We start from the raw sequence: 11,025 nt of genomic DNA on the forward strand, positions 1-11,025 counted from the left end.
ACACCATGAGTTCTTGCTCAACTGAGCAATCTAGAACAGATAACATCGTGGGTGTAAAGGGTGGACTGTGGTGACCGGAAGCTGAGCAGTGGGATAGCGTGCAGAGGTGAAGACCAGGAAAGGGATGTTGGTAAACAGGTACCACATGAGTTAGGTTAACTTTCTCCTGGTTTCCTACCCCACCGTAAGATGAGAACAGTTACTACATCTTTCCAGAGAGCCAGAAGGAAGGAGTGAGAATGTTCTTACCACAAAGAGGTGATAGACATGTTAATTACCCTGATTTAATTAATACACACTACAACACATCACGTTGAAACCCATAACATGTGTAATTTAGAATTTTCAAATAAATACAAAATGAAAATTAAAAAATAAAGAATTCTTTTCATTCAACAAAGCCCTCAAATAACAAACAAAATGAAAACCAGCCGGTCATGCTCTTAGATTTAAACATGACACAAAGGAATTGCAGTTTTTCCAGGTGCAAACAACAGAAAACACCACGAAGAGTGGTTTCAAACATAACTCCTTTATCAAATGCATCGTGTACTCTGGAAATAGGCATTATAGTGGTGCAGCCAAGCAGGTTGGCCAAGAGAGAGGTAACCTCCAATTCTCTCCTTTCCTCATATCACCTTTAGCTTCTTTGTGTGTGTGTGTGTGTGTGTGTGTGTGTGTGTGTGTGTGTGTGTGCGTGCGTGTGTGCGTGCGTGCGCGTGTGTGTGTGTGTGTGTGTGTGTTTTAAAGTAAAGTCTCATAGAAGCAGACGTTCAGGTTCACTTTGAACTTCTAATCCTCCATTATAGTCATTGGGAGCTACATCCCCAGCCTCTGGCTGTGTGTTTCAGCGAGAAATGGTGGTTGGCGTCCCCTTAGGCAGTAGATCCTACTGCAGGTAGGGTGAAAGGAAACAATAAAGTAGTTAAGTGGGTGAAACTGGGCTCATTTCTTTGAAACTTCCCTGGACACAGAGCTATGTCTGACTAGCTGTTTATGACAAGCGTCCTTTATACTTGGTATTAATTTATTTTAAGACATTGCCCTTGGTTAAAAGCCTCACCCAGTAACTTAAATTGCATATAATTGCCTATAACTGGACTGTGCGACACCTCATCGGGAGAGAGTCTGGGAAACTCACTCCCAAACAAACTGGCTTACTGTCAAGAGAGGCCAGAGCCAACCAAGAGCAGACAGATGTGCAGACAGACAACAGAGTTAGCAATTACGCCCAGATTCAAACTTGTGGCTCTCTACTGTACCGAGCCACCCAGGTTTGCACTAAAGCCTGCGTGCTTCAATTATTTTAGGACAATGACATCATCAAAGAAAGAACACATCACATTAAGGTGGTTTTTGTTTGGTTGTTGGGGGAAAGCTTCAGGTCACATGTCCTCTCAGATCCACTTTAAATACCACAACTTTTTGCAAAGCTTTGTTCAACCTCCCTTTCTCTGCCAGCTCTCACTGCTGATACCTCTCGGTCTGCATTGATCTTGGGTGGAAGTCATTTTCCACCCCAACCAACTTGTAAGTTCCATGGGGGATAGAATACATTTTCTTCTTCTTCTTTTATTCCCCATGGCTCCCTAAACAGTATTGAAAACACCAGGAGGGCATAGTAGATATTCATTGCTTGGTCCACAGGAGGTAAAGTCAATTGTGGAGGGAGAGGAGATCTAACAGGAGGCCATGCTTCTGGGTCTGAGACCAGGCAAAGGAATTGCAAGTAATAAAAAAGGTCATCCTTTCATTTACTACACCCCACCCCGGTGTGTGTGTGTGAGTGTGTGTGTGTGTGTGTGTGTGTTACATGTGTTTGTTGGTGTATGTGCATACATCTGCCAGTTGATGTTGGGTGTCTTACTTGATTGTTACCCACTTTATTTCTGGGCAGAGTTTCACCGATTCAGCTAATCCAGTAAGTCAGCTTGTCTTGGGGTCCCCTTATGAGTACACTCAGAGTTATAGTATTACAGTCAGGCCACCATGCTTGCTCAGCTTTACTGGGCCCTGGGGTGTAAACTCTAATCCTCAAGATTGTACAAGTAGCACTTTACTGACTGAGCCATCTCTTTAGTGCCCACTCATCATTTTTGTAGTTGTTGAAGGAGAGAGAAAGAAGGAGAGGGAGAGGGAGAGGGGAGGCAGAGGGGGGGGAGGGGGAAGGGAGGGAGGGGGAGGGAGGAAAGAGGAGAGAGAGAGAGAGAGAGAGAGAGAGAGAGAGAGAGAGAGAGAGAGAGATTGTGAGCAAATGTAGGACACGTGCAGACCTTCTGAGTCATTGGGTGCTGCCTCGTTTTAGCTGTCTCTGGCATACAGTCAGGCATCATGCACAGGTGGACTAGCAGATGTGTTTGTCAGGGGCTCTCAGCTCCCATTTCTGAGCACTTAAACTAAGTAATGGCATCATTCTAGTGCTCACAGCTCAGTTCACTTGCTTGCTGATAAGTTATCTGAGTTGTTCTCAACTATCTGGTGACCTGATGTGGCCAGAACAGTCATTGATTCTAGCTCTCAGTGCATGTCTGTCTCATACCAAGAGCTAGCACAAAAGAAGCAACTATGAACACATCACCAGAGTCTCTGGCATCATGAACTCTGTGCGACAAGAAATAAGTCCATTCTGCCAGCTAGTAATGTTTTGAAGAAATTGTAGACGTGAGCCAGAAAGTTCAAGATGATTTAGACTATAGGGGTCAGGAAAACACCAGCATAGGGGGTGCACAGGAAGGAGACTGGGGGCTCTGGGGACTGTGTAAGGACCAGTTGAGAAAGGGAAAGTTGGATGATACACAGGGCAAACTTCCTAATGCCATACAAGATTTGGGAGCATCCAACTTGGCTAGAAAAAGAAAACTTATTATTTTTAAAGTCAAAGCAAGGGGAAAAAAGAAATCTCCTAAATACCATGAATGGAGGCATGGACCATAACTTTCTTGATGTCTGGCAGATAACTCACGTGCAACAAATAAGTTATAAATCACTGCTGAATAAACTTGAGAAAGCATTGCTCCTTCACACATATCCTTCCCCGCCCTTTCATTCAAGTACTGTGGTGTCCACATGAAGGAAACAGATGTAGATTAAATGTGCGATGTCTCTCACAGATTCATGTGTCTGACAAATTGGTTCCCTGATTGGGGGCTGACTTTTGTGAGACATGGAACTATTAGGAAATACGACCTAACTGAAGGGAATGGGTTGCTGAAGAGCAGGCCTTGAAAGTGCCAATTGATTCTCGGTGCCTTCAAAGCACTCTCTGATGCTTGATGGCCATTTCTGAGGCGTCTTCAAATTTGAAGGTGACTTGACCTTAGACTTTCAGAACTGTGTGGAAGCATGCTTGTTGTTTAAAAGCCATTCACTTTTATAGCATCTTGTTATGGTAACTTAAAGAACTTAAAAAAACTTATTTTTTTCCAAGGAGCAGGACACAGTGCATGAAGGCCATATGTAGCAGAGTCAGGATTTAAAGTCAGAGTGTGCTTCCTCAAGATCATGACCATTCTCCTTTGCCTCAGTTTCTCATCCTGCTTACCTGCGCTGCTCACCAATAGCTATTGAATAGGTCTGCCACCTGAAAGTACTTTCACCTCAGGACTGAGTGTCAGCTTTCCTGTGACTTGCCTGGTAAAATTCTATTGTGGGAAAACCTTGCTGTGGTCATATGCTTGCTTTTGGTGGCTATTTACACACAGTGTATCATAGCAGGATATGCCTTAATGTGTTTTAGGAAATGGCAAGTTTAGTGGGAAAGTGTTTAATCTATGTCACAGGAAAGACTCAGGGGTTGAAGAGATGGTTCAGCCATTAAGAGCTCTTGCTGTTCTTGTAGAGAACCCACATTTGGCTCCCAGAAGATATGACTGGAGGCTCATGACCACCTGTAAGTTGAATTTTATGGAATCTGACATCCATCTGACTTCTGAGGACACACACACACACACACACACACACACACACACACACACATGCACACACTCCTCCAACACATCCAAACACTATCACACATGTACAGGATAAATAAAAATATATTGTAAAAGGGTCATAGATTAAAGTATAAAAGTTTTTGTGATATTAGAGGAGAGAAAACACTGGCTTGTGGGCTAAATTGTGCCCACTTATATATTGAAACAATAACCCTTGGTAGGCTGGGTATTTGGCGATGGAGGTGTTGGGCAGCAGCTTAATTTACATAATGGTGGATCCTTAAGAAGGCATTGGTGCTTTCATAAAATGCCTGATTATAGAGAGCGGAGAATCTCAATCTCTCCCCTCGTCTTTCTCCTTTCCTTCATGTGAGCATAGTAAGATTGCACATTTACAAGGCAAACCAACAAGCAAAACAAAGGCTGGAGGATGAAACCTTCCTGGCTCCTTGATCTTGGGCTTTGCAATCTATCTCTATAAAAATGAGAGCTCAGTTCTGTTGTTTGGGTTACATAGGCTGTGGTATTATTCTATTGTAAGTAGCGTGGACAGACTGAAAGAACTGTTCATTTATAACTGGAAATAACCACTTGCAGAGGCTGGTGAGTCAAACCAGATAGGCCAGACATGTGAGAGGAGGCAATAGTGAATGGCTGGGTACTAAAGGTGGGTATCATCTGGTGTCTGTGGTGAGGTACATCACTGAAGTGCTGACCAGGGTTTAACACCCTCTTAAGGTCATACTATTTATTATTTGGACACACTCTCTCTCTGTCTCTCTCATCTACCTACCTATCATCTGTCTATCAATTATTTTTTTAAGGAAGAAAGAGTTTATTATGGTCCTAGAGCAATGAGTTTTTCATGGTGACAAGCAGGCTGGAATGGAGCTCATATCTTGGGGGCCAAACCTGAAGCAAAGAGAGTGAACTGAGAATGACTTGCATCTTTAAACTTTCACAGCCCACATCTGATGACCTTCTCCTCTAGTAAGGTCATATCTCCTAAAACTCCCTAACAGCCCCATTAACTAAGAGCTGAATGTTCAAATGCCGAATACTATGGTGGGAGGGCACTTCATTCAAACCACCACACTGATATCCCAGAGTGCACCTGAGTTCAGTTCCTAGCAATACCCTGGTAACTCCAGCTCCTGAAATAAAATGGTCTTTATGGCAAATGGTGCTGGGAAAAATACTATTAAGAAAAAACCTGAAATAAAACAATCAGCTAACACCATGTACAAATACTAGCTCAAAATGAATCAAACACCTGAATATATGGGCTAAAACTACATAAATAAGATTCAGAGGAATAAGACTGTGGCAATGGACTTGCGAAGGTTCTCTTGGATGTGACAACAAAAGGTATAGGGAAAACAGAGAAGTTAACTTTCTTCAAAGTAAAGCAATGTGCATCAGCATAGTAAAAAGGAAGAATTAACAAATCACATGTCTGATAGAAGAGTAATAAAGAACTCAAGCCTAACAACAAAACCAGTCAAACTATTTAGACAGATATTTCTCAAAAGGTGGGGGAGGTGCTCGAGTGACCTCTAAGCATATAAAATGCATTTCACTCTTTCCAATTACAAGTAAAAGCACAAGGAGGTTCCCCTTCAAACCTTTAGGAATGGTTATGCCTCCATTAAAATGGTTGCTAGAAATCAGGAAACAAGCATAAATGTGGAGAAGTTCAAACTCTGTATTTTGGTAGTTTTTTTTGTTTTTGTTTTTTATTTATTGAAAATAGCTTTTTCCTCACACAATGTGTCCTGATTACAGTCCCCCCGTTTCTCTTCTCCTCTCAGTTCGTCTTCACCTTCCCTTCCATCCAGTTCTACTCCTTCCCTGTCTCTCCTTAAAAAACAGACTTCTAAGAAATAATTAAAAATAAAGGAAACAAAAGAGAACATGTCAGAGTTGGACAAGACAAACAAACAGGAAAAAGAGCCCAAGAGAAGGCACAAGAGTCAGAAACCTACTCATTTGTACGCTCAGGAATCCCATTAAAAGCCTAAACGAGAAGCCATAAAATACATGCAGAAAACCTGATGCTGACCTGTGCATACAAGCCCCGTGCATGCTACTTCAGTATCTGTGAATACATATGTGAGTTCTGCTCATGCTGGTTTAGAGGGCTTTGTTTTCTTGGTGTCCTCCATCCCTTTTGGCACATAACACTTTTTCTGCCTCCTCCACTGGGGTTTCAGGATCCCGAAGGGGAGAGATTTGATGAGGATTCAGTTAGGGCTGAATGTTCTAAGTCTCTTGCTCTCTGTAATGTCTGGTTGTAGGCCTCTACATTTGTTCCTATCTGCTGTACAAGGAAGTTTCTGTGATGATGTGTGAGCAAAACACTGACTTATAAGTATAGCAGGATTAAGAGTCATTTCATTACTACCTTTAAAAAATTACAACAGTAGTTTTTGGTTTTACCCTAGATTCTTTAGCTGTCTATTCACTGGTTCTTTGTCACCCAAGCAGTGTCAGGTACGGGTTTCAACTCATGGAGTGGACCTTAAGTCAAACTGGGTATTGTTTGATGACTCCCATAAGGTTTTTGCTACCATTGCCCCAGCATATTCCACAGACAGGGCACAATTGTAGATCAAAGGTCTATGCATGGCTTGGTGTCCATGTTTCTCCCTACATAGTAGTTGTTCAGAGTATACTCCTGAGCAAAAGACACTAGACTGCAGGGATGAAGGTTCTATGTAGCCACTAGCCTGGCCTTTTCATGGTCAATGATTTGTGTAGGAGTTGTCTTTAGCATTGGGACCTTGCTGTCAGTTTGTGGAGAGCAACCTGTAGTCTTGTCAATAGCCTGTGTTGTTTGAGGATTCAAACACGGCCTCTTTGGCCAACAACTTAATTGGGTGTAAACCAGTCCATGTACTGGAAGCTTCCTTGGGTGACAAGAAATGGCCAGTGGAGGCTCTGTCTTCACCATTACTTGGCGAAGACACCACTTAGATCACATAACTTCTTTTGTTTTAGGATTTCATACTACATTTCAAATAACCCTTAATTTTAGCTGTCTTTCTCCATATTGACTCATTCACCTTCTCTCTCCTTCCCTCCATCAAACCGATACTTACTATCGAGCCTCCATCTACCCATAACCGTCTATTCTATTTCCCTTTCTTAATGAGATCCGTTTCCCCCACTCCTTTGCTGTTTATCTAAGTTCTGTGGTCCTATGGATTGTAGTCTGGTTATTGCTGATGTAACAGATAAATATCTACATATAATGAAGTACATACTATATATGTCTTTCTGGGTCTGGGATACCTAACTCAGATGATTTTTTTCCCCTAATTCCATCCATTTACCTGTAAATTTCATGATTTCATTTTTTTCCTTTAAAATCTGGGCAATATTCCATTGTGTAAATGTATTGCATTTTCTTTATCCATTCTGTTGAGGGACATCTAGGTTATTTCTAGTTTATGGCTATCATGACTTCTAGAGCAACAATTAACATTGTTGAGCAAATATTTCACAGATAAATGGGTGAAGTGTCATGCAGATATATGTCTAAGAGTAATACAGCTAGGTCTTGGGGTAGAAAAGAACCACTACACTGGTTTACATAGTGATTGCATGAGTCGGCACTCCCACAAGCAATGAATAAATTTCCCCCTTACTATACATTTTTTTTGCCAGCAAGAGCTGTCACTTGTTTTATTGATCTTAGCCATCCTGACAGGCATAAGATGAAATATCGAGTTACATCTCCCTGATGGCTAATGATGTTGAACATGTCTTTAAGTGTTTCTCAGCCATTTTAGTTTTCTCTATTGAGAATTCTGTTTATAATTTAAAAATTTTTAAAATTAGGTAATTTGTTTTCTTGATATCTATTTTTTGAGTCCTTTACATGTTTTAGGTATTAGCCAGCTGTTAGATATGTAGTAGATAATAATCTTTTCCCATTTATTAGGCTATTGATTTGTTTGAATGACTGTGATCCTCCCATTCAGAAGCTTGTCAGTTTCCTGAGGTCCCATTTATTAATTGTTGAACTTAGTGTCTGTGCTATCAGTGCTCTGTTCAAAAAGTCTTCTCCTGTACCAGTGAGTTCAAGGCTTTCCCTACTTTCTCTTCTATCAGAATCAATGTATCTGGATTTATGTTGAGGTCTTGGATCCATTTTGAGTTTTGTGCTGGGTGGTAAGTATGAATCTGTTTGGATTCTACATACCGTCCTCCAGTTTGATAAGCACCAGTTGAAGATGCTTTCCTTTTTTTTTTCCTTTGTGTGTTTTTTTGGCTTCTTTATAAAAAAAAATCAGGTTTCCCTAAGTGTGAGGATTTATGTCTGGGTCTTCAACTGAACTCCACTGATCAGTATGTGTGTGTGCGTGGTGTGTGTGTGTATGTGTGTGTGTGTGTGTGTGTGTGTGTGTGTGTATGTGTGTGGTTTCATATGAAGCTGAAATTTGTCCTTTCAAGGTCTGCGAAGAATTGTGTTGGAATTTTGTTGGGGATTGCATGGAATCTGTAGATTGCTTTCCCCTACTGATCCATGAACATGGGGAATCTCCATCTTCTGACATCTTCCTCCATCTCTTTCTTTAATGTTTTGAATTTTTATCATAGAAGACTTTCATTTGCTTGGTTGGAGTTACCCCAAGGTATTGTAGATAATTTGAGGCTAGTGTGAAGGGTGTTGTGCCCAATTTTTTCTCAGTCTGTCATTTGTATATAGGAGGGCTATTCATTTTATGAGTTAATTTTGTATCTAGCTACTTTGCAGAAAGTGTTTATCAGCTGTAGGAGTTCAGCAGAATTTTATTGTGATTTATACTATCTTATCATCTGCAAATAAAGATGCTTTGACTTCTTTTCTAATGTGTATCTCTCTGATCTCCTTCAGTTGGCTTATTGCTCTAGCTATGACTTTAAGTCTTCAGCTATGGGCTTAATGGACTCAGTATGGAGAAACTGGACAACCATGTCTTGTTTCTGATTTTAGTGGAATTATTTTGAGTTTCTATTTAATTTGATGTTGGTTATCAGTTTTCTGTATATTTCCTTCATTATGTTTTGGTATGTCTCTTTTATCCTTAATATCTTCAACACTTTTATCATGAAGGGGGTTATTTCAATTTTCTTGTATGTGTTCAGACTTGCTTTGTGTCCAGGAATATTGGTCAATTTTGGAAGAAGTTCCTTGAGGTGTTGAGAAGAAGGTATATTTCTTTGGGTGTTGTAAATATCTATTAAGTCCATTTTGTTTATAATGTCTGTTATCTCCAGTATCTCTCTGTTCAGTTTTTGCCTGGATGACCTGTCTATTGGCAAGAGTGAAGTATTGAAGTCTCTTATTATCAGTGTGTGAGAGTCAATATTCGATTTAAGCTGTAGTAGGTGTTTCTTTTATGAACTTGGGTGTCCTTGTGTTTGGTGCAAAGATGTTAAGAATTGCCAGGTCCTTGTGGTAGATTTTTCTTTGTTAAGTATGTTGTGTCCTTCCTTATCTCTTCTCATTAGTTTTGATTTGAAGCCAGATATGAAAATGGCTACATCAACTTCTTTCTAAAGACCATTTGCTTGGAATATCTTTTTCTGTCTTTTAGCCTCAGGGTATTGTTATCCTTGATGTTAAGATATATTTCTTGGATGCAGCAGAAGGACAGAGTCTGGTTTTGTTTCCCTTCTGTTAGCCTGTGTCTTTTTATTAGGGAATCAAGACCACTGATGAAGAGAGATAGCAATGAACAGGGTCTTTTATTTCTGTTATTTTTTGTTTGTTTTTATTGCTATTGGTGGTGGTAGTGGCTGTGTGTGTGTGTGTGTGTGTGTGTGTGTGTATGTGTGTGTGTGTGGTGTGTGAGTGTGTGTGTATGTGTGAATATGTTTTCCCTTTTTTGATTTGTGTGTTTCCTCTCTTACAGCACATCTGCCCAGGCTCTTCTGGATTTTACAATCCCTATTGAGAAGTCAGGTTTTTCTAATAGGTCTCCTTTTATATGTTACTTGGTCTTTTCCCTTTGCAGCTTTTAATATTCTTTCTTTGTTCCATACAATTAGTGTTTTTTTTTAAGCTGGTTTGTACTTTTTTTTTTTTTATTAACTTGAGTATTTTTTATATACATTTTGAGTGTTATTCCCTTTCCGGTTTCGGGCAAACATCCCTCCCCTCCTCTTCTTTATGGGTGTTCCCCTTCCCATCCTACCCCCCTTGTCGCCCTCCCCCCAACAATCACGTTCACTGGGGGTTCAGTCTTAACAGGACCCAGGGCTTCCCCTTCCACTGGTGCTCTTACTAGGATATTCATTGCTACCTATGAGGTCAGAGTCCAGGGCCAGTCCATGTATAGTCTTTAGGTAGTGGCTTAGTCCCTGGAAGCTCTGGTTGCTTGGCATTGTTGTACATATGGGGTCTCGAGCCCCTTCAAGCTCTTCCAGTTCTTTAAAAATATGGAACGCTTCACGAATTTGCGTGTCATCCTTGCGCAGGGGCCATGCTAATCTTCTCTCTATCGTTCCAATTTTAGTATATGTGCTGCCGAAGTGAGCACACATTTAGTGTTTTAATTATTATGTGCCAGGGGTACTTTCTTTGCAGTCCAATCTATTTGGTGTTCTGTATGCTTCTTATACCTATTGAGGTATTTCCTTCTTTAGCTTAGGATCATTTTCATCTATGTTTTATTGAAATATTTTCTGTGCCTTTGACCTGGGTTTCTTCTTCCTATATTCTTACTAATTTTATGTTTGGTCTTTTCACAGTATCCCAGATTTTCTGAATGTTTTGTGTCCAGCTTTTTTTAGATTTAACATTTTCTTTGACCATTTTATCTATTTCTTTTATCCTATCTTCAAAGCCTGAGGTTTTCTCTTGCATCTTGTGCAGTGTATTCTGTTGTTGAGGTTTGCCTCTGACGATACCATTCATATTCCTAAATTTTTCCTTTTCATATTTCCTTCATTTTGAGTTTATTTATTGATTCTATTTCCACCTTTGGGTATTGAATGGTTCTTCATTTCCTTTCACCATTTGTGTTTTTGTAGGTTTTTTTAATGGTATTCATTCATTTTCTCTTTAAGGATCTCTTTCGTATTTCGTATCTCTCTTTCTTGT

General features: G+C 40.3%; 1 non-coding gene across 1 annotated transcript; it reads right to left on the reverse strand.

Annotated features, from left to right (window-relative positions):
* Window positions 1-10,355: 10,355 nt before the first annotated feature.
* On the reverse strand, window positions 10,356-10,462 carry LOC116914168. Its single transcript, XR_004389713.1, has one exon. It is a non-coding gene; the product is annotated as a U6 spliceosomal RNA (small nuclear RNA).
* Between the last annotated feature and the right edge of the window lie 563 nt (window positions 10,463-11,025).

This window comes from Rattus rattus, chromosome 12, assembly GCF_011064425.1.
Source record: "Rattus rattus isolate New Zealand chromosome 12, Rrattus_CSIRO_v1, whole genome shotgun sequence".
Classification (NCBI taxonomy): Eukaryota; Metazoa; Chordata; class Mammalia; order Rodentia; family Muridae; genus Rattus; species Rattus rattus.